Source organism: Pithys albifrons, chromosome 31 (assembly GCF_047495875.1).
Source record: "Pithys albifrons albifrons isolate INPA30051 chromosome 31, PitAlb_v1, whole genome shotgun sequence".
NCBI classification, from domain to species: Eukaryota; Metazoa; Chordata; class Aves; order Passeriformes; family Thamnophilidae; genus Pithys; species Pithys albifrons.
The window spans coordinates 1,554,227-1,576,509 of record NC_092488.1 but is presented as its reverse complement, the minus strand read 5'-3'; the positions used below and the strand labels follow the sequence as shown (position 1 = coordinate 1,576,509).

At 48.1% G+C, this 22,283-nt stretch overlaps 1 long non-coding RNA gene and 1 pseudogene across 1 annotated transcript; one reads left to right on the top strand and one right to left on the bottom strand.

Annotated features, from left to right (window-relative positions):
- Positions 1 to 5,715: 5,715 nt before the first annotated feature.
- Positions 5,716 to 17,095, top strand: LOC139684042 (uncharacterized). Its single transcript, XR_011699846.1, has 3 exons — positions 5,716 to 5,771; positions 8,840 to 9,054; positions 15,655 to 17,095. It is a non-coding gene; the product is annotated as an uncharacterized lncRNA (long non-coding RNA).
- A 4,074-nt stretch (positions 17,096 to 21,169) lies between these two features.
- Positions 21,170 to 21,963, bottom strand: LOC139684120 (olfactory receptor 14C36-like; annotated as a pseudogene).
- Positions 21,964 to 22,283: the final 320 nt, after the last annotated feature.

Sequence of the window (22,283 nt, the reverse complement as noted above, 5' to 3'; positions counted from 1 at the left end):
ACAGGCTGAGAGAGTTGGGGTTGTTCAGCCTGGAGAAGAAAAGGCTGGGGGGAGACCTTTTTGGGGCTTTCCAGTACTTCAAGGTGATTTATGAGAATTACATGGGGAAGGGATTCATTAGGGCCTGTTTCAAAAGGACAGTGGGTGTGGGACTTAAAGAGAATCATAGAATCTCTTGGGTTGGAAGAGATCTCCAAGATCATCAAGTCCAACACTTAATCCAACCCTCACTGTGGTGACCAGATCATGGTACTGAGTGCCACATCCAGTCTCACCTTAAAATCCTCCAGGGTCAGAGAATCCACCACCTCCCTAGACAGGCCATTCCAATGTCTGACTACTGTCTCTGTAAAGAACTTCCCGATATCCAATCTAAACCTCCCTTGGCAGAGCTTATGACAACGCCCTGTTGTCCTTCTGTTGGTTGCCTGAAAGAAGAGACCAATCCCCACCTGGCTACAACATCATTTCAGGTAGTTGTAGAGTCTCATAAGGTCTCCCCTGAGCCTCCTCTTCTCCAGGCTAAATAACCACGGGTCCTTCAACCTTCCTTCATAGGACTTCTGCTCCAGTCCCTTCTCCAGCCTCGTTGGTCTTCTCTGGACCCGCTCCAGCACCTCAATATCTTTCCTGAACTAAGGGGCCCAGAACTGAACACAACACTCAAGGTGTGGCCTCACCAATGCAGAGTACAGGGGAAGGGTCACTGCCCTGGGCCTGCTGGCCACATTAGTTTTGATCCAGGACAGGATCCCATTGGCCTTCTTGGCCACCTGGGCACACTGTTGGCTCATGTTGAGCTTCCTGTCAATGAGTACCCCCAGGTCCCTCTGCCTGGCTGCTCTCCAGCCACTCTGTGCCCAGCCTGTAGCGCTGCAGGGGGTTGTTGTGGCCAAAGGGCAGGACCCGGCACTTGGCCTTGTTGAACTTCATCCCACTGGAATCAGCCCATCTCTCAAGTCTCTCCAGATCCCTCTGCAGAGCCCTCCTGCCTTCCAGCAGGTCGACACTCCCTCCCAACTTGGGGTCATCAGCAAACTTGCTGATGATGGACTCAATCCCCTCATCTAAATCATCAATTAACATGTTGTTCTAGTTCAGCAGGTGGGACCAGTTATCACTGTCTGGGGGTGATCAAAGCTCTGTATTCTACCCCCTCTTTTCATTCCCCAAGGACAATGGGCCATTAGCAGCAGCTGCCCAGGGAGCCATTATCACCTTCACACCCAGCCTGAGGGGGCGGAGCTGCTAATGGGCCATCAACAGTTCAACACCCCCTGGCTCCCAGAGTTAATCACCCATTGTGTGAGCCCCGCCCAGGGGGAGGGACTGAGTGCTCCCTGAGGGTACATAAGTGGTGGGTAAGAAGACCTTGGAAACCACTTGTCGGATCCAGAGGAGCAGCAGGACCTCGACAGGAGGAGATCACCGCTCTCGACCAGACTACAGCGATCACCTGCACCAACAGGTTTCTCACTTCCTTTTGCTCTGGACTTGGGGGAACCAGGCGGGTCTCAGCACAAGGGCAAACAAACCCCTTTGGGTTTGTGCCCCAGGACACTGGGTTATAATGCTGGGTTTTGTGAGTTGAAAGGAATTTCTCTTTGTGTCAGTGCATTTATGGTAGTATCTTTTATTAAATTGTAACTCTGATTTATAATCTCTCTTGTGGTGGGTCCATTTCTCCTGACGGTTTACCTTTAAACCAGCACATCTTTTGATGCCCAATGTGGAGCATGAGAGAGAAGTCAGAATTACAATTCCATTTTGTGCATTTGGATATAGAAACTCCCTGATCACCATGTTGCTTGATGTGTGCACGTGAATGATGTATCTGAGCCTGTTCATATTTCTACATATGGGGAACTATTTGCCAATTTTGATGTTCTTTTTAAGACCAGGAGGAGGGATCAAAATTGCCTTATTTATATATTATGTTTATGTTATCATAACATCAGAGGCAGTGAGTTTCATTATGAATGCATATTCAGTCTTGTTCGCCTGTCCTGGCTTGGGTTGCTACCTCTTGAGCCTCAATACCAATCGCACCCAGCCTGTGCGGGGAACAGGAGGGAATGGTTATTCTGACCTTTGGTTCCATGAGGTTCTGCTGGAGACGGTTTGTGGAAAGCATCAGATGACTCAATATGAGTTAGCTGAAGCAGACCTTTATTCTTCCACTCACAGGCCTTATATACCTTTTTGTACCATGTTCATGCACAGACTTTATGGCTTAGTGATTAGCCATTGGCTAACAATACTGTTCACAGGGCGGTGCCCTGCTGTGTTTGGCTACCTTTAACTGTTCACGTGCTATTACTGATCAGTTCCTTAAAGCTACACAACATTAGACCTAAGAGGTGACTTCAAGGTTTTTGTAAAACAGGTCTTGTCCTTTAGGTCTAACAGCACACAAAATCCCAACAAGGTTCCACACTGCACTTGCAGGAACACACATGGTTGGATGTTGCCCCACCTGCAGAGCTGCCTCCAGCTCTGGGGTCCCAGCACAGCAAGGACATGGAGCTTTTAAAATGAGTCCAGAGGAGACCACCAAGATGATCAGAGGGATGGAGCAGCTCTGCCATGAGGAAATGCTGAGAGAATTTAGAATGTTCAGCCTGAAGAAGAGAAAGCCTTGGGGTGACCTAATTGTGTCCTTCCAGGACTTGAGAGGAACAAACAAGTAATATGGAGAGAGACTATTTACATAGGCCTGGAGTGACAGGACAAGGGGAAACAGCTTCACAGTGATAGAGGGAAAAGCTGGATGAGATATTGGAAAGAAATTCTTTACAGTGAGGGTGGTGAGTCCCTGGCACAGGTTGCTCAGGGAAGTTCTGGCTGCCCCATCCCTGAAGTTGGTCAAGGCCAGGTTGGATGGGGCTCTGAGTAACCTGGTCTAGTCAAAGGTATCCCTGCCCATGGGAAGGGGGGCTGGAATGAGATGCTCTTTATGGTCCCTTCCAACCCAAACCAATCTATGATTCTGTGGCTGGTGGGTGATGTGGTGGTCAGGGCAGTCTTGGGCACAGTGACACTGAATGGCAGAGTTTTCCATGGTGTGCGAAGGAAAGAGCGGGCAGCAGAACTGACACCCTGGACTGATGGCAGACAGACTTTTTCCTGTTTGGAGATCGATGAATGGAATCTCTTGGGAGTCAGTCCTGAAGGGCAAAGGAGTCCAGGAAGGCTGGAGGTGCTTTAAAAAGGAAATCTCAAAGCTCCAGGACCTGTGTCAGTGTGCCCTGAGAAAAGCCAGGGGGCAAAAAGCACAGCCTGGTTAAACAGAGAACGTAGGGTGGAACTCAGGGGGAAATGAGAACGTGTCACCTCTGGGAGGAGAGGCAGAAATCTTGGAGGACTACAAGGACATGGTGAAGTTATGTGGGAGAGAATTTGAAGGGGCAAAGACAAACAGGAACTAAATTTGGCCACTGCAGTTAAAAGACTGAAAAATATGTGTCTCTAAATTCATGGGCAGCAAAAGGAGGGCTCAGGAGAGTCTCCATCTTTTGCTGGATGCAGAGGCAGCACAGTGTCAGGGGAGGAGGAAAAAGCTGATGGACTTAATGGCTTCTTTGCCTCCGTCTTTGATACCAAACCCATTTGTTCTGAGGATAGCCAGCTCCCAGGGCTGGAAGTTGGTGATGGGGAACTGACTGAAGCTCCCATAATCTGGGAAGAAATGGTCAGGGACCTGCTGTGCCAATGAGATCCCCACAAGTTCCTGTGCCCAAATGTGAAGCACTCGAGTGTGCTGTCACAGTTCATATGCTGGACAGCAAAGGGATCAGGCCCAGCCAGTGTGGGTTTGGGAAAGGCAGGTCCTGCCTGACCAACCTGATCTCCTTCTATGACAAAATGACCTGCTCAGGAGATGAGGGAAGGGCTGTGGATGTGTTTCTCTAGGATTCAGGAAAGCCTTTGGCACCACCTCCCACAGCATCTCCTGCAGAAACTGGCTGCTCATGACTTCACAAGGGAACTGTTTGCTGGGTGAAAAACTGGCTGATGGCCAGAGAGTGGTGGGGGATGGAATTAAATCCAGGTGGGGCTGGTCACTAGTGGGGTTCCCCAGTGCTCAGTGTTGGGGCTGGTCCTGTTTAACATCTTTATCAATGATCTGGGCAAGGGGATTGAGTGCAGCCTCAGTAAATTCATGGGCAACACCAAGATGGGTGGGATTGTGTATCTGCTGCAGGGTGGAAAGGTTCTGCAGAGGGAACTGAACAGGCTGGATCAATAAGGCCAAGGGTCAGGTCCTGTCCTTGGGTCACAAAAAACCCATGGAATGTTCCAGGCTGAGGGCAGAGTGGCTTGAGAGCAGCTCAGCAGGAATGGACTTGGAGGTGCTGCTTGACAGTGGCTGGATATGAGCCAGAGTGTGCCCAGCTGGGCAAGAAGGCCAGTGGCATTCCGGCCAGTGTCAGGAATATGGTGGCCAGCAGGACCAGGGCTGTGATTGTCCCTCTGTATTGGGCACTGGTGAGGCCACACCTCGAGTGCTGTGTCCAGTTCTGTGTGCCTCCCTGCAAAAAAGATATTGAGGGGTTGGAACATGTCCGGGGAAGGGAATGGAGCTGGGTAAGGGTCTGGAAAATGTCTCATGAGGAATGGAATACAGAACTTGTATTCTTGAGTCTGGAGAAGAGGAGGCTGAGGGAGCAGTTTATTGCTCTCTAGAAAGACCCAAAAGGAGGTCATAGTGAGGGGGAACTCACTCTCTTCTGCCAAGCCTATAGGAACAGAAAGAGAGGAAAGAGACTTGAATTGTGTCAGTCAACATTCAGATTAGATATTACTGAGAGGGTGTTTAGGCAAAGAAATAAGTAGCCCAGGGAGGTGGTAGAGTTTCACAGTGTTGGTTGGATGTGGAATCTTGGAACACATTTTAGTGGCTATTCTGGTGTTGCTGCATTGACAATTGGACAAGAGGACCTTGAAGGTCTCTTCCAGCCCTGATGATTCAGTGACGTCATCCCTGTTTCTAGGTTTGTGCTCCAACAAAATCCTGGGGATGTTTTCTCAGTCGTGTCCCTCAGTGGAACCCATTAACACTAAAATAAACTTTACAGTTTGAATCTCACTTTGGCTTCTCAAGAGATTTAACTTCCCTCAGAGTCTGCGGTTCAGGGACTCAGCACCAAACCCCCCCAGAGGGTCATGAAATGCCCTGGGCTGTTGCTGTGCTGCTGAGCTGGGCCGGGCTCCTGGCACACAGGGAGCTCCTGGCAAGCGGGCAGTGCTGCAGAGAGACAGCTCTGCCCAGGAGCAGCTCCTGTGCACAGCCCAGCAGGGCTCAGGGCACTGCCTGCAGACACCCAGGGCACAGCAGAGAAGGGACAGAGGTGAGAGGCAGCCTGGGCTGGGAGGTGACTGAGCTCTTATTATGGGAGAAACCTTCACAGGATTTGAATAGATTATTCTCTGGCTATAGGAAAGCTAATCTTCCCTTCCTGCAGGGATCTCTTAAAGCTGGCATATCCCACAGCATCTGGGATCTGGGTTCACCTAAGTGGGCCTGGATTTGGGCTCTGATGTCTGGACTAGGCCGAAGCTGTCAGCTGACTTGAGCTGGGCTGAGCTAACAGCTGACCTCTTCTAGCCAGTAATTCTGTATTCCATACCACATTATGGCATCATCTCCAGGGAAGGAGGAACCAGTGTGGGAGTGGTTAAGGCAGTCGCTTCTCAGCCTCCTCTTGGGAGGACTCACGATGCTGTCCCAGGGGGGATGGAGAGGACCAGGCCCACCACTGGCTCACAGGGTATCTCAGGAAAGTAAAATGTGTTGTTCTGGGTCTCTCCTTTCTGCTTGGGTTTGTCTCCCTGGGGAATAAGCTTCTTCTTAAGTAATGTGTAGTTAGGACAGTAGAATTTGTGTGTTCATTAAGAAGTTGAAGTGGGGAATTTGTTGTTGCAGACTTGTGTGAGTGTATATTTGTACTCTCTTCTAATTGTCTCTTTCTTTCTGTGAAAAATATATGTAGTTTTAGTATAAACGTGGTTTGAAGTGTTTTTTTCCTTTCCCCTCTCTTTTCCTCCCTTTCCCTGGTGTTAGGAGGGAGGCTTTTCTCTCTGTGCTTGGGGGGGTTGGCAGTTGCTTATCTCAAACCAAGACAATCATTCACTCTATTATTCATTTTGTCATTCACTTTTACTTTCACTTTTCTCCCCCCCTTTTTTTTTACAACATATGCTTTCAAAACTTTTAACATTTATTTCTTTAAATTAGTAACAGAAAGTTATTTACTGTTGCATATTGCAATGTAGTAAGCTCAATACTGTTTACTAGAAGTATTAGCTAATAACATATTTAAAGCTATAAATGCAGAATTGTATTGAAGAAAGTTAATTGCTGCAGCATTATTTTATTTTACTTAGCTATTACTTTAACTTTTTACTAAATTAACATTACTCTGCTAACTTAACATTTTAACTTTTTACTAAAGTAACATTATTGTTTACTTTTTACTCAACTTTTAACTTAATATTAACTGCTTACTTAACTTTTTAACTTTTTAACAAATGAAAAACTATTTTATTTATTTAACATTTTAATTTTTTTAACAAATTAACAACTTTTTATTAGCTTAATAATTATCTTAACAATAGAAAAAACATTTTATTTGATGAACATTATTATTTATAACAACTGAAAAAACATTTTTGCTGGCATTGTCATTGGTGCATTAAAAAAATTAAGAAACTTTAACAGAAATATAACACCATCACACAACATTATTTTTATAAACTGATTATGTTGCATTAACTTTTTATTAAAAAAACAGACTTTAACCATTTTAACTCTTGTAGTTTTTGTGCTACTTGCAGTAAGTATGTATAGATTTGGTCCTAGTTGTTCATAGTATTAACAGTGAGGGATTTTAGTTATATGAGTAACACCCCACGTGTCTAAAAAATTTTGTTCATTCTGCTAAATAAGCAGGACTATTATCCATTTTAATTTGCTTTGGTACTCTTAAAACTGCAAAAGCTCTCTGAAAATGCTTAATAGCATCAGATGTAGGTACATTAATTGCTTATTGGTGTTATGGATTTAAATTTCAGGGATTAAATTTGGAGCTTAATTTCTTGAACTCTCTTGAAATTTTAGGAAAGCTTGTTGTATTTGCAAATGTCTTTCAAATGTTCTGCTGACTAATCTGATTCAGTCAGAGGAGGTGCTGTTTATGTCCATCGCCGATCTCAACCTGTGGAGGCAAAAATAGAAACTTTCCTCTAAATTATTAAATGCTCACAATACTCTGTATCTTTTTAACAAGAGTCCAATTAACAGAGGAATTGATTCAGAATGGGATTTTTTCTAGGCTTCTTTGTTGCTCTCTGCGTGGCTTTGAGGGAGATGCTGCAGTCTTGCTTTTCATGATTTATTTCAGAGCTTTGATCTTAGTGCTCGAGGTGTCTGTATTTTGCTGTGCTGAAAACACCTCTTATATGTTAAAGTCAGTTTGTGCTGTTTACTTCTTTGCTTTGAGTCCATCTGATGGTCAGATGCTCGTTTAGCCTTCCACACCCAGAGATGCTTTGCGAACACTGAAGCGTGGGACAGGAAATTTGACGACGTGCTGCAAAGCCCTTGGCACGTGGTCGCCACTCCCCCCACCCTCAGAGGGGGTGCCCACCATTTTGACATTGCGTAGCAAAAATTTCTCATATCAGCAAAGTTGCAAAACAGCTGCAAACAAACTTCTACAGTTTCTCAGAGTGAAAAAACTGAGTAACACAGAAGCAAAAAAACAGTTTTCTGATAACTCAGAGCTTTTGGCAGGCTTAGAAGGTAATAAATCTTTTTATAGAGCAATAAAACTGTCTTCTTCTCCCACTGTCTGTCCAGCATGAGTGAATTTCTTTTCTTAAGCAAATGAAAATTCTTACAAATCTTCACATCATTTACAAATCTGTGGCTTTTCCAACCCTTTAAAACTTCCAGGGTTCGTCAAAGTTTTTACTTTAAAAGCGGCTTGTATAAAAGAATTTGTCTGTGCATTTTAAGCATTTTATTTTTTTCCACAAAGATAACCAAGAAGTCTTCTCTTATGCTTTCCTCTATCTCAAGGTCTCATTTTTGGGAGGGAGAAAGGGTCAAGCAGCTGACACATCAGCTGTAAATCAAGTTTTAACTTTAAAAGCTTCTCAAAAGCTTTTCACAAACTTCCTTTTCTTGCTTAGCAGGTATATCTAACATGAGCTATTTTTGCAGCTGTGATTTTCAGCTTCCATTTTTTCAATAAGCCAAGATTAAGTTCAGCTTCCATTTTTTCAATAAGCCAAAATTTTTGATAGGAGGAGGAGAGCGACTCCTACTTTCGCTTACCGCGGACCTTTCACTTCGCTCCGCTGGCAGCCACTCCTATCTCCACTTCTTCAGCTTCCACGACCGGCGTAGCCGCTGATCCCAGCTCCCTTGTCCAGACTCCGATATCGAACTGTGGGGATGATTTATCACCACTTCTTTGCCCGTGAACTCCACCATTTAAAGTAAAAAAAGTCGATATTTTTTGAGCTCCCAAGGGTCCAGCGCCAGAGTCAAAGACATCATCTTCACAGAAGTATCGTCAGTGCTCTGATTTATTGTTTACACTACACACACTGTATCTCATACTTCTAAAAGCACATGAATAATACAAGCACATTATTGGCTAATAGTGTTTGTGCCTTACAACACAATTCGATTGGTTTCTGCTTGCTGCTGCTATTGCAAGTCTGTTCTCTTTCATCTCAAGGACACAGGCTTTGCTGCTTTTTGGATAGACTGGGTTGTGCATCAAGCCTCTAAGTTCAAATTTCCTACTACACCTGCTTTGTGAAACAGGGTCTGACAGACAAGCTGCTCACTGGCCTGGAAATAGATGACTTGCGATCCCTCACTGTGTAACTAGAAAAGCCCAGTCCAGCTTCCATATGACAGATCCTTTCACAGACTGCCTTGAAGTGTGTGGAGCTTCTCCTGTGAAGCAAGGATGACTCTTCATGGGCACTGCCCACTGGTTAATTGAAGGAGAGAGATCTGCCCCCTTTAGTTGTATGGTGAGTTACATGATTCTCTGCTGAATGATTGTTGGGATTTTTTGTGGTTTTGATACAACTGCTTTAAAATACTTGTTTGGTAAAGTACACTGCATTATTTTATGCTATAATATACTCCACTAGTAAGTTTTTAAGAATTCCACAGTAAATATTTAAGCAAATGACTAAGACCTTTCACCTATTAACTTGTCTGTTAATTTGTCATAGTTAATAGTTCATTTTATATAAATATATCCGATTTGCCATCATTAAAACCTGCAGGAAAAAGTTATTTGATCACACCTCTATAATTCCTTAAATTTAATCCACAGAGTAAATCAGAGGCTAAGATTAGATCCTGTCACACTCAGGCTCAGGCTCCTTCCTGAGAAGGAGTTTAGAAAGCAAGAGGGTCCTTTCTGCACCTGCACTCTGTCTGACACTTCTATTTCCTCTATGACACCACGAAATTCCACAGGTTCCCAAGAATCCTTTCATCCCATGATCTTCCACAGTGTCCCAGAATTCCTTTGGTTCTATGAGGATTTGCAGTGTCACAATGACCCTTTGATTCCATGAGGTTCCACAGAGTGACAATGATCTCTTTGGATCAATAAGACTCTGCAGTGTCACACTGGGCCATTCATTCCAGGATGTTCTGCAGTGTCACACTGATGGTTTCAGAGATAGTGAAGCTTTTATTTTAGTATTAAAAAATAGAAAGAGAAATAAATAATATCACCAAGGGCATCTGGGAAGGTCCAGACTGGACACATGGAGAAAAGAATTTCATTCCAACACAAGTTCTCTAATACCAATCATCAACAAGGACTCTGAATCAGCCCAATGCTTTGTGTTCCACAGAAGAGCCAGGGAGGAGGGAGAGATGTCAGTGCAGGAAGGTGCCAGCCAGGTGGGGCAGTCAGGGGGATGACAACAGCCTGCAGGGAAAGGGGCAGGGCATGGACACTGTAGGACAGTCTGGGCTGGAGAGGAGACAGGGATGTGCAGAAACTGAAAGGCCCTGCCAGAGCCAAACTTGTGCAGGCCTTTGGCCATGGCTGCTGTGTGTGCCACTGATGGCATGAGGAGACAAGTGAACCTTGCAGCCCTGGGGCCTCATTGCCTCCTTGTCCCTGTTCAGCAGCCTGGGAGGTGCCACCCCATCGTCCTGCCCTTGGCATTTCACATCCCCACATCCCAGTGCCCCAGGAAGAGCCCTGAGGAATGAGAGGGAGGGACAGGATCTTCCTTCCCAGAGACTGGGTGGCATGGCTGTGACATTTCCTTAGCATAGTCAAGGCTTAGACATCTAGATTAGTGAAACACATCCAGGTTTATTCAGGATCAAAGCCAACTTTACTTTGCTTGTTCCCACTTGTCATCACTGCCTTCAGTTTTCTGCTCTAACTGGAACCTGGGGACATTTTCTCCATTCTGTCTCTCAGTGGAACCCATTAAATCTGCAAGAAACTTTGGAGTTTGAAGACAACTTTCTGTTCTTGAGAGGTTTTCTCAAGTTCCACTCAGGGCCTGATGTTCAGGGATTAAGCACGAAATTCCCCCCAGGGGCTGTTGCTGTGCTGCTGAGCTGGGCCGGGCTCCTGGCACACAGGGAGCTCCTGGCAAGCGGGCAGTGCTACAGAGAGACAGCTCTGCCCAGGAGCAGCTCCTGTGCACAGCCCAGCAGGGCTCAGGGCACTGCCTGCAGACACCAAGGGCACAGGAGAGAAGTGAGACACTGATGAGAGGCTTTGTGGAGTGTGAGAATGTGAAGAGTTCACTGGTGGAGTCACCTGCACAGTCTTTAACACAGTAAGTCTCTGGGTTCAGGGTGATACAGGAGTGTGCTGGAGGGCTCTCCCGGAGCTCACACATGTTGCTGCAGCTCAGATCTCAGGGTTCCTTTTTGTGAAGAATGACTTGGTCCAGAGCAAGGACTCCCTATGGCACCCTCTGCAGAGGGATCTGGATAGACTTGAGAGATGGGCTGATTCCAATGGGATGAAGTTCAACAAGGCCAAGTGCCGGGTCCTGCCCTTTGGCCACAACAACCCCCTGCAGCGCTCCAGGCTGGGCACAGAGTGGCTGGAGAGCAGCCAGGCAGAAAGGGACCTGGGAGTACTAATTGACAGGAAGCTCAACATGAGCCAACAGTGTGCCCAGGTGGCCAAGAAGGCCAATGGGATCCTGTCCTGTATCAAAAATAGCGTGGCCAGCAGGATCATGGCAGTGATCGTTCCCCTGGACTCTGCCTTGGGGAGGCCACACCTTGAGTGTTGTGTTCAGTTCTGGGCCCCTCAGTTCAGGCAGGGTGTTGAGGTGCTGGAGCGGGTCCAGAGAAGAGCAACGAGGCTGGAGAAGGGACTGGAACACAAGCCCTATGGGGAGAGGCTGAGGGAGCTGGGGGTGTTTAGACTGGAGAAGAGGAGGCTCAGAGGTGACTTCATTACTGTCTATAACTACCTGAAGGGAAGTTCTGGCCAGGTGAGGGGGCTGGTCTTTTCTCCCAGGCACTCAGCAATAGGACAACGGGGCACGATGGGCTCAAGCTCTGCCAGGGGAAATTTAAGTTGGATATCAGAAAAAAATTCTTTAGAGAGAGAGTAATCAGGCATTGGAATGGGCTGCCCAACGAGGTGGTGGATTCACCATCCCTGGAGATTTTTAAATGCAGATTGGAAGTGGCACTGAGTGCCATGATCTGGGAAATGGACTGGAGTTGGACCAAGGATTGGACTTGATGATCTCAAAGGTCTCTTCCAACCCAATCGATTCTATGATTCTATGATCACAAAAACAGAGCATGAAATCTTTCTTCTGGGGATGGCACAAGGGTGAGAAGGTGGGTGCTTAGCCAGGGGTGCCCAGGGCTTCTCTGTCCGAGCAGGGTCCCTTCATTCAGGGGACTGAGTGTCAGGGCAGGGGCTCTGCTGCTGCCAGGGGCACTCTCAGCCTTCCTGGGGATCTCCCAGGGTGCTCCAGGGATAAGATCTGGCTGAAGGTGTTACACCTGGCAGGGCAGGGTCCTTCTGCAGGTGAATGGGTGCAGTGGGGTCAGAGCTGCTCACAGCTCCAGATCACCCAAGGTTACTTTAATAAAGACATCAAGGCAGCATTAACCTGAAGGGAGAGTCTGTGCTTTGAGTTTTCCACTCTCCTTGGGCTGGGGGGGCAGATGGAGATGGCAATTTATTTTTCTTCTCATATGAAGGCACTGAGATTGCAATTCTCATTATGAATTTCTGAGCTTCTTCCAAACCCCAGCACAGCCAGAACTGCCTCTGGGCATTGCCCTGTGCTGGGAGGGCTCTACAGGGCAGAGCTGAGCACCCAGGGCTGGGATGGGCTTTGGGAGCACTGCCAGGGCACAGCCCTGGGCACAGGGAAGCAGCTGCTGGCAGGGACAGCTCCAGGGAGCAGAGCCCTGGGTAGGGAGTGAGAGGGAGTTGCTGCTGAAATGCCGTGGCAGGGCAGTTAGGGCAGCTCTGGCCATCTCCTACTCTGCTGATTTTTTCCCAGAAGAAGCCCCTGATCTCCTCCAATAGCCAGGAGAGCCTTTACCTCAAAGGCCATGGGGTCAGGGGCATCTCTTGACACACTGAGCCCTGAGTAGGGGAAACTCCCTTTGCCCATCTGCTTGTCCCTGTGGGGTGTCCAGAGGAGTGGGGCACAATTTCCCCATTTCTCCTCTTCTTCATGCTGCCTTTGTTCCCAGCTCAGGTGGGAGCTCCAGGCAATGGGTCTACAGGACTCTCCACTGAGGATGTAACACCTCTGGGACATTCAGCCCTTTCCCTGGATGATCCTGCTGTGCTGCAGGCTGCCTTCCTGAAGGGCACAGCTGTGCCACTGCAGCTCTGTGTTCCCCACAGCCCCTCAGCACCGAGGCCATGGCAGTGGGGCTGCAAGGTGTGTGCAGGCAGCTGCAATGAGCCCTCTGTGCCCCTGGCTGGGAGGGGAGAGCTGAGATCTGCCTTGGGTAGGATGAGACAGGATGAGGAGTTTGGAGATGTGCACTTGCAAACTGAAGTCACCAGCTCTCAGCAGTGTGCAGCTTCTCCTCATGAGAACACTTGAGTGCCTTTGCCCTGCAGGTCAAAGAGGTGACAGCCTTGGGCAGCTGAGAGTAGGGCTGATGGACACACTGTCTGCCCCACACTGCAGGAATGGACGATCCCTTTGATTCACAGGACCTGCCAGGTTTCTCTTAGACATGAGTATAAATGCAAAGGATTTGTGCCTTAAAAACTCCACTCCCTGTGGTGGAGCAACTGGAAGGAAACAAAAAACAACTATGCATCCACAGCTGTGCTGTGCAGTCGTTTGAACTGTGAGTGACAAGGCTGAGAAGCTGTTTAGTGCCATGAATGAGTTTAAAAAAACATCACTCCCAGTTCCTATTTATTTATCTGCTGTTGTAGAGTACAACTGATTCCTGCAGAAAATCAGCAGAGCTCGTTATTCCTTAGAGCTTTCTGAGCCAGGCCTCACCAGAAGTTCTAAAATGACCAGCCAAAGAATTCTTGAGAATGAGAAGAGGCGATTTAAAGGGTTTACATGAGGACAGGCATAGTTTTTTTACCAGAGACATCTACAGTAACTTGTTCCTGCTTTTTCTGCTTGGACAGGTGCCAATACCCAGAGACAGCAAATGTCCAACAGCAGCTCCATCAGCCACTTCCTCCTCCTGCCATTGGCAGACACGCGGCAGCTGCAGCTCCTGCACTTGTGGCTCTTCCTGGGCATCTCCCTGGCTGCCCTCCTGGGCAACGGCCTCATCATCAGCGCCGTAGCCTCTGACCACCACCTGCACACCCCCATGCACTTCTTCCTGCTCAACCTGTTATGGGTAAAATTGACCAAATTATTGAGGCCAACACTTGCAACTTAATTTTTAGTAATTTATTGCGGAACAATAGACAAATAATTCACCGCAGCAACTATTAGACAAATAAGCAAACAGGACATCCTAGGAAATGCCCTGGGCAACCAGCTTGGGAGCCCAGTGCTCCCAGCTAGCTCGCACAGACCACAGCTTATCGGCCTGGTTTATATAGATTATAATAGTCCCCTTTTTTAGCCAGTTCCTCTTAGCTTTGGCCAGTGATCGATGCTTGTGATTGATGTTGTCGAAACAACAAGCCGATGGCTATTTCCTCTTTTTAATCCGGGTTTTTCTATTTTCATCTATTTCTTGGCTTCATCTGTCTTGTGATCGATGTCCTTCTTTTTAGGTGATCGTACAGTGGTCCCAAAATAATTTCCTACATGGAAACTCTACACCTCATAATAGAAATCATAAGGTATAAGGTTTCCATATAAGACCAAGATAAAATCATCTCAAGACATATCTGGGAAAATATTCCAAGCCTTGCTGTTAGGCTTTGTGGTTACACAGTTAACAATTTTTAGCATACACAAAATACATTTAAAGAAGTACTTGGTTCTGTGTTCAGGCCTTGCGAGTTTCTTAAAAGCAGGGTAGCCTTAATCACAATGACATGACAAACTTTCCTTTATTAAAAGCAATACAAAAACTTTATATCAAAGCATCAACTCAATTTAACAAGGAAATTTTATATTGGTCAGCTATTTATTACAAACCTGTCCCTCACAGACCTGGGCTCCATCTGCACCACTGTCCCCAAAGCCTTCCACAACTCCCTCTGGGACACCAGGGACATCTCCTACATGGGATGTTCTGCACAGGTCTTTATCTTTTTTATGCCAGCAGAGCTTTCCCTCCTCACCATCATGTGCTACGGCCGCTACGTTGCCATCTGCAAACCCCTGCACTACGGGACCCTCCTGGGCAGCAGAGCTTGTGCCCACATGGCAGCAGCTGCCTGGGCCAGTGGCTTTCTCTATGCTCTGCTGCACACAGCCAATACATTTTCCCTGCCCCTGTGTCAGGGAAATGCCCTTGGACAGTTCTTTTGTGAAGTGCCTGCAATCCTCAAGCTTTCCTGCACACAATCCTACTACAGAGAACTTGGATTTATTGTGGGTAGTGCACTTATAGCATTTGGTTGTTTTGTTTTCATTGTTTTCTCTTATGTGCAGATCTTCAGGGCTGTGCTGAGGATCCCCTTGGAGCAGGGACAGCACAAAGCCTTTTCCATGTGCCTCCCTCACCTGGCCGTGGTCTCCCTGTTTATCAGCACCTGCATATTTTCTTACCTGAAGCCTCCCTCCATCTCTTCCCCATCCCTGGATCTGGCACTGTCAGTTCTGTACTTGGTGGTGCATCTAACACTGAACCCCCTTATCTACAGTCTGAGGAACCAGGAGCTCAAGGAGGCTCTGATGAAAATGATGACTAGATGCTTTTCAGCAGCAATGACCTGGCTATTTTCTACTCTGCAGCATTCCTAATGGAATTCATTAGAAGTCCAGCCTGCATTCTCAGCGTTTTGGTAGTGGTCAATGTGCTCTTCTTGTCAGGATGTTGTGCACACTAAGTGTTTATTGTTCAGCCCTCACATAAATCTTTGCCTTATGGACCCAGAAACTTTATACATGATGACTTGTGCTCTCTTTATATTTAAACAAAATAAAGTGTCATGACTTGTCTTCTTCTTCTGTGATCCTAACTGTGGGAATTTCATAAATCTGCAGGACAGTTTCATCTGTGCAGAGGAGAAGGTGAAGGAGTCCAGCACAGCAGCACTGCTGGGGACCAGCAGGACTTCTCAGAGCTGCTCCCTTTCCACTGCCACACTCTCCCTCTGGGAAAAAAGGGGTGGGATATTTGGGGGAGGAAGGAAGAGATGGCCAACAGAAAGCAAAGATTTAATGAGGTAAAAACAGGTTCAGTTCATGCTGAGGGCACAAAAATAATGACTGGGCAAACACTCCTGATGGACCTTCACCTAGAATTTGTGAACCATTGCAACTTCTGTTAGGATGTGAATATAACTTGATTTCCACATTTTTACCTCTAGTGATTTTCTCTCATGAACAAAAGGAACCCTGAGACTGTGGAAACTCATGGAATCAAGGCTCCTTTGTGACACTTTAGGTCCTTATGGAGCCAGAGGAACTCTGGGACACTGTGGAATGCCTTGGAATCAAGTGGCCATTCTGACCCTTGGGAACTCCATGGAATGAAGGTTCTATTGTGACACTGCAGGACCTCATGGAAACCAAAGCCCATTGTGACACTGTGGAGCCTCATGGAAGGAAAAGGGACTCTGTGAGGCTGTGGAGCCTCATGGAATCAGGAGATCATTGTGAGACTACAGGGCCTCATGGACTCCCAGGAGTCTTGGGACACTGCAGAAACTCATGGAATCAAGGAGTCATTGTTAAACTGAGGGGCCTTATGAAGCCAAAGAGACAATTGTGACAGTGCAGAACCTCATGGAATCAAAGGAATCCTGGGACACTCTGGAATCTGATGTAATCATTGTGCAATTGTAACACTGGGGAAACACATGGAACCAATGGGCCATTGTGAACCAAAGGGATAATGAGACCTTTGGATTCATAGCATCAAGGGGTCATTGTCAAACTGTGAAACCTCAGGGAATCAAAATGCCATTTTGACACTTCAAGGCCTCATGGAACCAAGGGAATCCTGGGGCACTGTGGAACCTTATGGAAATATTTTGCCTCTGGCTGAGCTGCAGTTCATGTCCCCACAGCAGCCCTCCCAGTGCTGTGCTTTGCACTGGGAGCTGGACAGGGGTTGAGAACACAGCAGTGTTGTGGCTGCTGCTGAGCAGGGCTGGCACAGCATCAGCTCTGCAACATTCCTTCCCCAGTCGAGGGCAAGATCCTGGGAGGGGACACAGCCAGGCCAGCTGAGCCAGACTGACCAAAGGGATATTCTAGACCATGTGACATCAGCTCAGGTATCAAAGCTGAGGAAAGGAGGAGGAATGGGGGTTTCCATTCTTTACAATATTTGCCTGCTGATCAGCCACCCCATGTGCCAAAGCCTGGCTTCCTGGGAAGGGGCCGGACATCTCTGCTGATGGGATGTAGAGAATAAACCTGGTTATTTTCCTCTCCACTTGTGCACTCAAACTGTGGTTTTTGATTTAATAAAGTGCCTTATCCCAACCCACGAGTCATTCCCCATCTTGTTCTCTCTCCCCTGTCCGTCTGGGAAGGGCAGTGATAGAGGGGCTGGGTGGGCAGCCTGTAATTCTCCCAGTCCTCATTTTGCCCTCCTTGAAGATGGGGTTGATATCTGCCTTTTCCAAGGACCCCTGAACCTCTCTGATTGCTCTGGCCCTTTTGAGAGCACAATCCAGAATCACAGGCAAGGGTGATGTGGCAATTTAGGGACACTTGAGCTGCCCAAGGCCACTGAGATGAATCTCACTGGGCCCATGGGGTTTGTTCCTGGAGTCACTCACAGAAATGCTGAGGTCCAGCAAGGCATCCACCTCTGAGCTGGGCTTGTGGAGTCCTCATGCACCCAAGGGTGATCAGAGACAGAGTCTTTCCCTTTCACACCCACAGGGAGATCATTACAGGAGTCACAGTCTCTCCCTGGGCTCCTGCTGCCACTGCCAAGGGCTGGAGGCACCTCAGCCCTGTGGGGTGTCACCTGCTCTTCCCCTGTCTGAGATGCCCCATGGCCTGAGGGATGGACACAGGGAGGTCTGTGCACAGAAACACATCCCAGGGCTGCATCCAGGGGGTTTCCCAGGGGATGTCAGTCCCAGAGGGAAGTGACCTCCAGACACTGCGTGTCCCACAGCCCTTCCCAGCACCTCCAGGATTAGCTGATGGTGTTTGTGCTCTCTTGGGTTCATCTCCCCACACACACCCTGTGCTTGCTGAAGTCTCCTCTGTACAATGGCAGTGTGGCCTTGTGAGCTGCTCATTTGGTGTCCCCTTGGAGGGACAAACAACCTGTCCAGGGTGGGTGAGAGGCCAGTGCTGGGAATGGTGTTTGCAGGGGCTGAGCTGTGACAGCTGCCCTGGGGCCCCTTGCCCAGGGTGTCCAGCAAAGACACAGCCCAGACCCTGCTCTGCTGGTCCTTCAGGTGTGTCCCTGGAGGCCTGGCTGTGGAAGGGACACTGCTGTGCCCCCTCCTGCTCTCCCACACTTTGGCTGGTCACTGGGTTTTTCTGCAACAGGGCAGTTTCCTGAGCTTGTTCTTGACAACCATGAGAAGACACCAGTTCCTTACAGCCCCAGGGCTTGTTGCCTCCTCACCCACCCCACAGAGCTCTGGAGGTGTCCTACTGCTCTCATGCACTCCCCATTCCACACCCCTCACTCTCTCCCTGGAGAGCCATGAGCATCCTGTGAGGGAACAGAGCCCCATTCCCAGGGGAAGGGTGGCAGGGCTTGGCTGTCCTGCTTGGCAAAGCTCATCCAGGGCTTTCACAGCCACATTCCACAGTCCATTTTCCACCTGTACCAGTGACTCTGAGTTGCTGCTTCCCCAGCCCCCAGGGAGGGTCTCCTTGTCTGCTCATTCCCTGCAGGGTCTCTTTTCAGTGCTGGCCTGAGTGGGGCTTGCTGACATCCTCAGGAACCTGGAGGTTTGCTGATGAATTTTACTTTTCTAAAGGCTGGCTCAGTCTTCAGATCTTCAGTTCAGGAATTCAGTGCCAGAGGGCTCATTAACATGCAAAACACTCTAACGAGATAAGCCTCTGGGAATAATTTACTATTAAGTCTTAAATTTTTTGTGCTTAATTAGACAGATTTCAGAATTCTATTCAGAGTGAGTTAATTACAGTGACAAGAAGCATTAAGAAAAGTTTCTTTTTGCCCTTTTTGCTTTTTTCCCTGTTTATACACTGATAGCAGCAATCTCTAATTGATATTGTTCTCCAGCACCAGGAAGGGTCTCCTTGTCTGCTCATTCTCTTCATGGTCTCTTTTCAGTGATGGTATCCTAACCAGAAAAGCCCCTGAGAATAATTTACTTTGAAATTTTCAAGTCTTCTGTGGTTAATTAAACAGATCTAAGAAGCATATTCAAAGTGAATATCTTATATCAAAATAAAAAAAAGGGGGGGTAGGGGGAATGTCTTTTGTTGCCTGTTTGGGTTTTTTGTTGTTTATGCATTAATGTCAGCAGTCCTTAATTGAAATTGATCGTGAGCACCTCCTAGTCCAGTCTAAATAGATACAAAAATCATAATCCTTTATGTCTGACAATCAATCAGACTTTATCCCTACTCCCCACCCCACCATTCCCTCATCAGACCCCTGGGACTGAAAGCAGCCTTGTGCAGATCTGAGTTTCCTCCACCAAAGGCTGGACCTGCAGGTTTCAGCTCCTTGGCACCAACTCCCACCTGCTTTACTGAAGGAAGAGCTGCATGAGACACAGAGGGATGTTCATTTATTGTCAGCAAACAAAACCAAAAGAAGGCACAGCTCAGTAGAAAACACAACTCATTGCTCTGCTCTGTATAAAGTCCACATGGACTCCACTGAAGTCCACTTTCTGCAGCAGGTAGTCTTAGACCAGTGGCAACACGTTCTGTATCAAGCCCAGATCCCAAAGTCCCCCCCAAACATTCCCTGCCCAAAATTCTGTCCATATTTGCTCTTTGCACACAGTGAGTCACACACTGAGGTCACAAGATCCCTTGGACCATAGAGAGAGGAAGAGAGAGAAAGTGAACAAAATGATTTATTGTGCAGAGCTAAATATGCACTTATCCCAAATATTCTGGAGTTACAGGAACTTTCTCAAATATCCTTTGCAACACCTGCTCAGTGGGGAAAAATCTATTTTGATGAATAGGCCCAGGGATTCGTTGGGAATGAAGTTACATCCAATGGTGTTTTCAGGGCTCAGTACTGGGGTCAGTTTCATTAAACATCTTTATCAGTGATCTGGACAAAGATATGGAGTGCACTCTCAGTCAGTTTGCAAATGACACCAGGTTGGGTGGGATTGCTGATCTGCTGGAAGGTAGGAAGATTATGCAGAGGGATCTAGACAGTCTGGACTGACGGGTCCAGGCCAGTAGGATGAGGTTCAACAAGGTCAAGTGCTGAGTCCTGCACTGGGGTCACAACAACCCCAGATCCCTGGCCATGCCCTGCAACTGATCCCCACAGCCTGTCCTGCGTCCTTAATTCATTGTTTCCAAGGATTTTGTGAGACAAGGGAGCTCTGTACTCTGGGTATGGAATGAGGTCTGAGTGCCACTGGAGTGGGAATCACAACTCATCAAGTTTGTGTTCCTTGAGGGACCAGGAGCTGGTGAGATTTAGAGCCACAGAAAGTTTCTCTTCATGGCTAAGACACAAAAATGAAACATGATACAATTTAAAAACATGACAGATCTTTGTGCAGCTTTTCTCAGCCTCAGCAACCTGGATGACCCACGTCCTTGCTGTGCTGGTCACACAGCCCAGGGTGCTCCTGGCCTCCCTTGCTGCCAGGGCACACGGCTGCCTCCTGCCCAGCTCCTGCCCACCCACAGCTGCCTTACAGGGCTGCTCCCAGCCAGGCAGCTCCCAGCCTGTGCCATGGCCAGGGGAGGCCCCTGCAGGGGCACACACTGCCATTTGTCCCTCTGGCATTGCAGGAGGTTCCTGCCAAGATGGGCTCTCCTCCTCCCTCAAGCTTTCCCTGAGCACAGAGGCCTGAGAGACCTTTCCAGTAAAGACTCAGGCAGAGAAGCCATGGAGTCCCTCAGCACCACAGCAGTGTCTGCTGGAATTAAATCCCCCTCCCCATCCCACAGCAGCCCAGCATCTCCCTCCTTCAGCCTTGGTCTCCAGTACAGCCACTGAGGCTCTTTTGGCTCTTGACTTTTCCTGCAGCCACCAACTCCAGGTGAGCTTTGCCTTTCCCACAGTTCCACATGCACAGCTCAGGCCATGCCCAGGAATTCCTTGTCTGTGCCTGGCCTTGCTCCCACCCCCTGGCAGTGGCTCTGTGGCCCCTTTGTGCCCCACTGCCCCACAGTTGGTCCCACAGCTCCCTGTGCAGCCCCAGCCCAGGGCAGGAGCATCCAGGGTGGGGAACAGCCCCTATGATGGGATGCCCAGGGCAGTCCCTGGGCTGGGTCACAGAAAATGGGTGGGGAGGGTAAATAGTCGAATGAAGTTAACAATGAAATATCATTGAACACAATAATATTAGAAAGGAAAAAAGCAATTATAAATGACGATAGACTTCATCTCTCATGACATACACTACAAGCCATCAACAGAGCAAAGGAAGCCGTCTCTGGCTCCTGAAAAGCATCCAGTCATCATTTTCTTCACAGCATCCTTGAGTTCTTGGTTTCTCAGGCTGTAGATGAGGGGGTTCAGTGTTGGAGGCAGCACCGAGTACAGAACCGCCAACACCAGGTCCAGGGAAGGGGAGGAGAGAGAAAGGGGCTTCAGGTGGGCAAATAAGACAGTGGTGAGAAACAGGGAGACCACAGCCAGGTGAGGGAGGCACGTGGAAAAGGCTTTGTGCCGTCCCTGCTCAGAGGGGATCCTCAGCACAGCCCTGAAGATCTGCACATAGGAGAAAACTATGAAAACAACCCAATAATAGAAAGGCACTAACCACAACGAGCCCAAGTTCTCTCAGGTAGGAGTGTGAGCAAGAGAGTTTTAGGATCTGGGGCACTTCACAGAAGAACTGCCCCAGGGCATTGCCATGGCATAAGGGCATGGAAAATGTATTGGCTGTGTGCAGGAAACCATAAAAAACCCCATTAAGTCCAGGCAGCTGCTGCCATGTGGGCACAAGCTCTGCTGCCCAGGAGGGTCCCGTAGTGCAGGGGTTTGCAGATGGCAACGTAGCGGTCGCAGCACATGATGGTGAGGAGGGAAAACTGTACTCCAACTAAGAAGAAAATCAGAAAGACCTGTGCAATACATCCTGAGTAAGAGATGGTCCTGGTGTCCCAGAGGGAGTTGTGCACGGCCTTGGGGACGGTGGTGCAGATGGAGCCCAGGTCTGTGAGGGACAGGTTGAGCAGGAAGAAGTGCATGGGGGTGTGCAGGTGGTGGTCGCAGCTACGGCGCTGATGATGAGGCCGTTGCCCAGGAGGGCAGCCAGGGAGATGCCCAGGAAGAGCCACAAGAGCAGGAGCTGCAGCTGCTGTGTGTCTGCCAATGGCAGGAGGAGGAAGTGGCTGATGGAGCCGCTTTTGGACATTTGCCACCTCTGGGCATGGGGACCTGTTCATGGAAAGAAAGACAGGACAGGCTGCTTTGAGCTAAACTGATGCCATTTCCTGTAGACTATGCCACTTTGACTCATCTAGCCTTATTCCTTTTCTGCAGAAAACCTTCAGCAAGGTCCTTGACT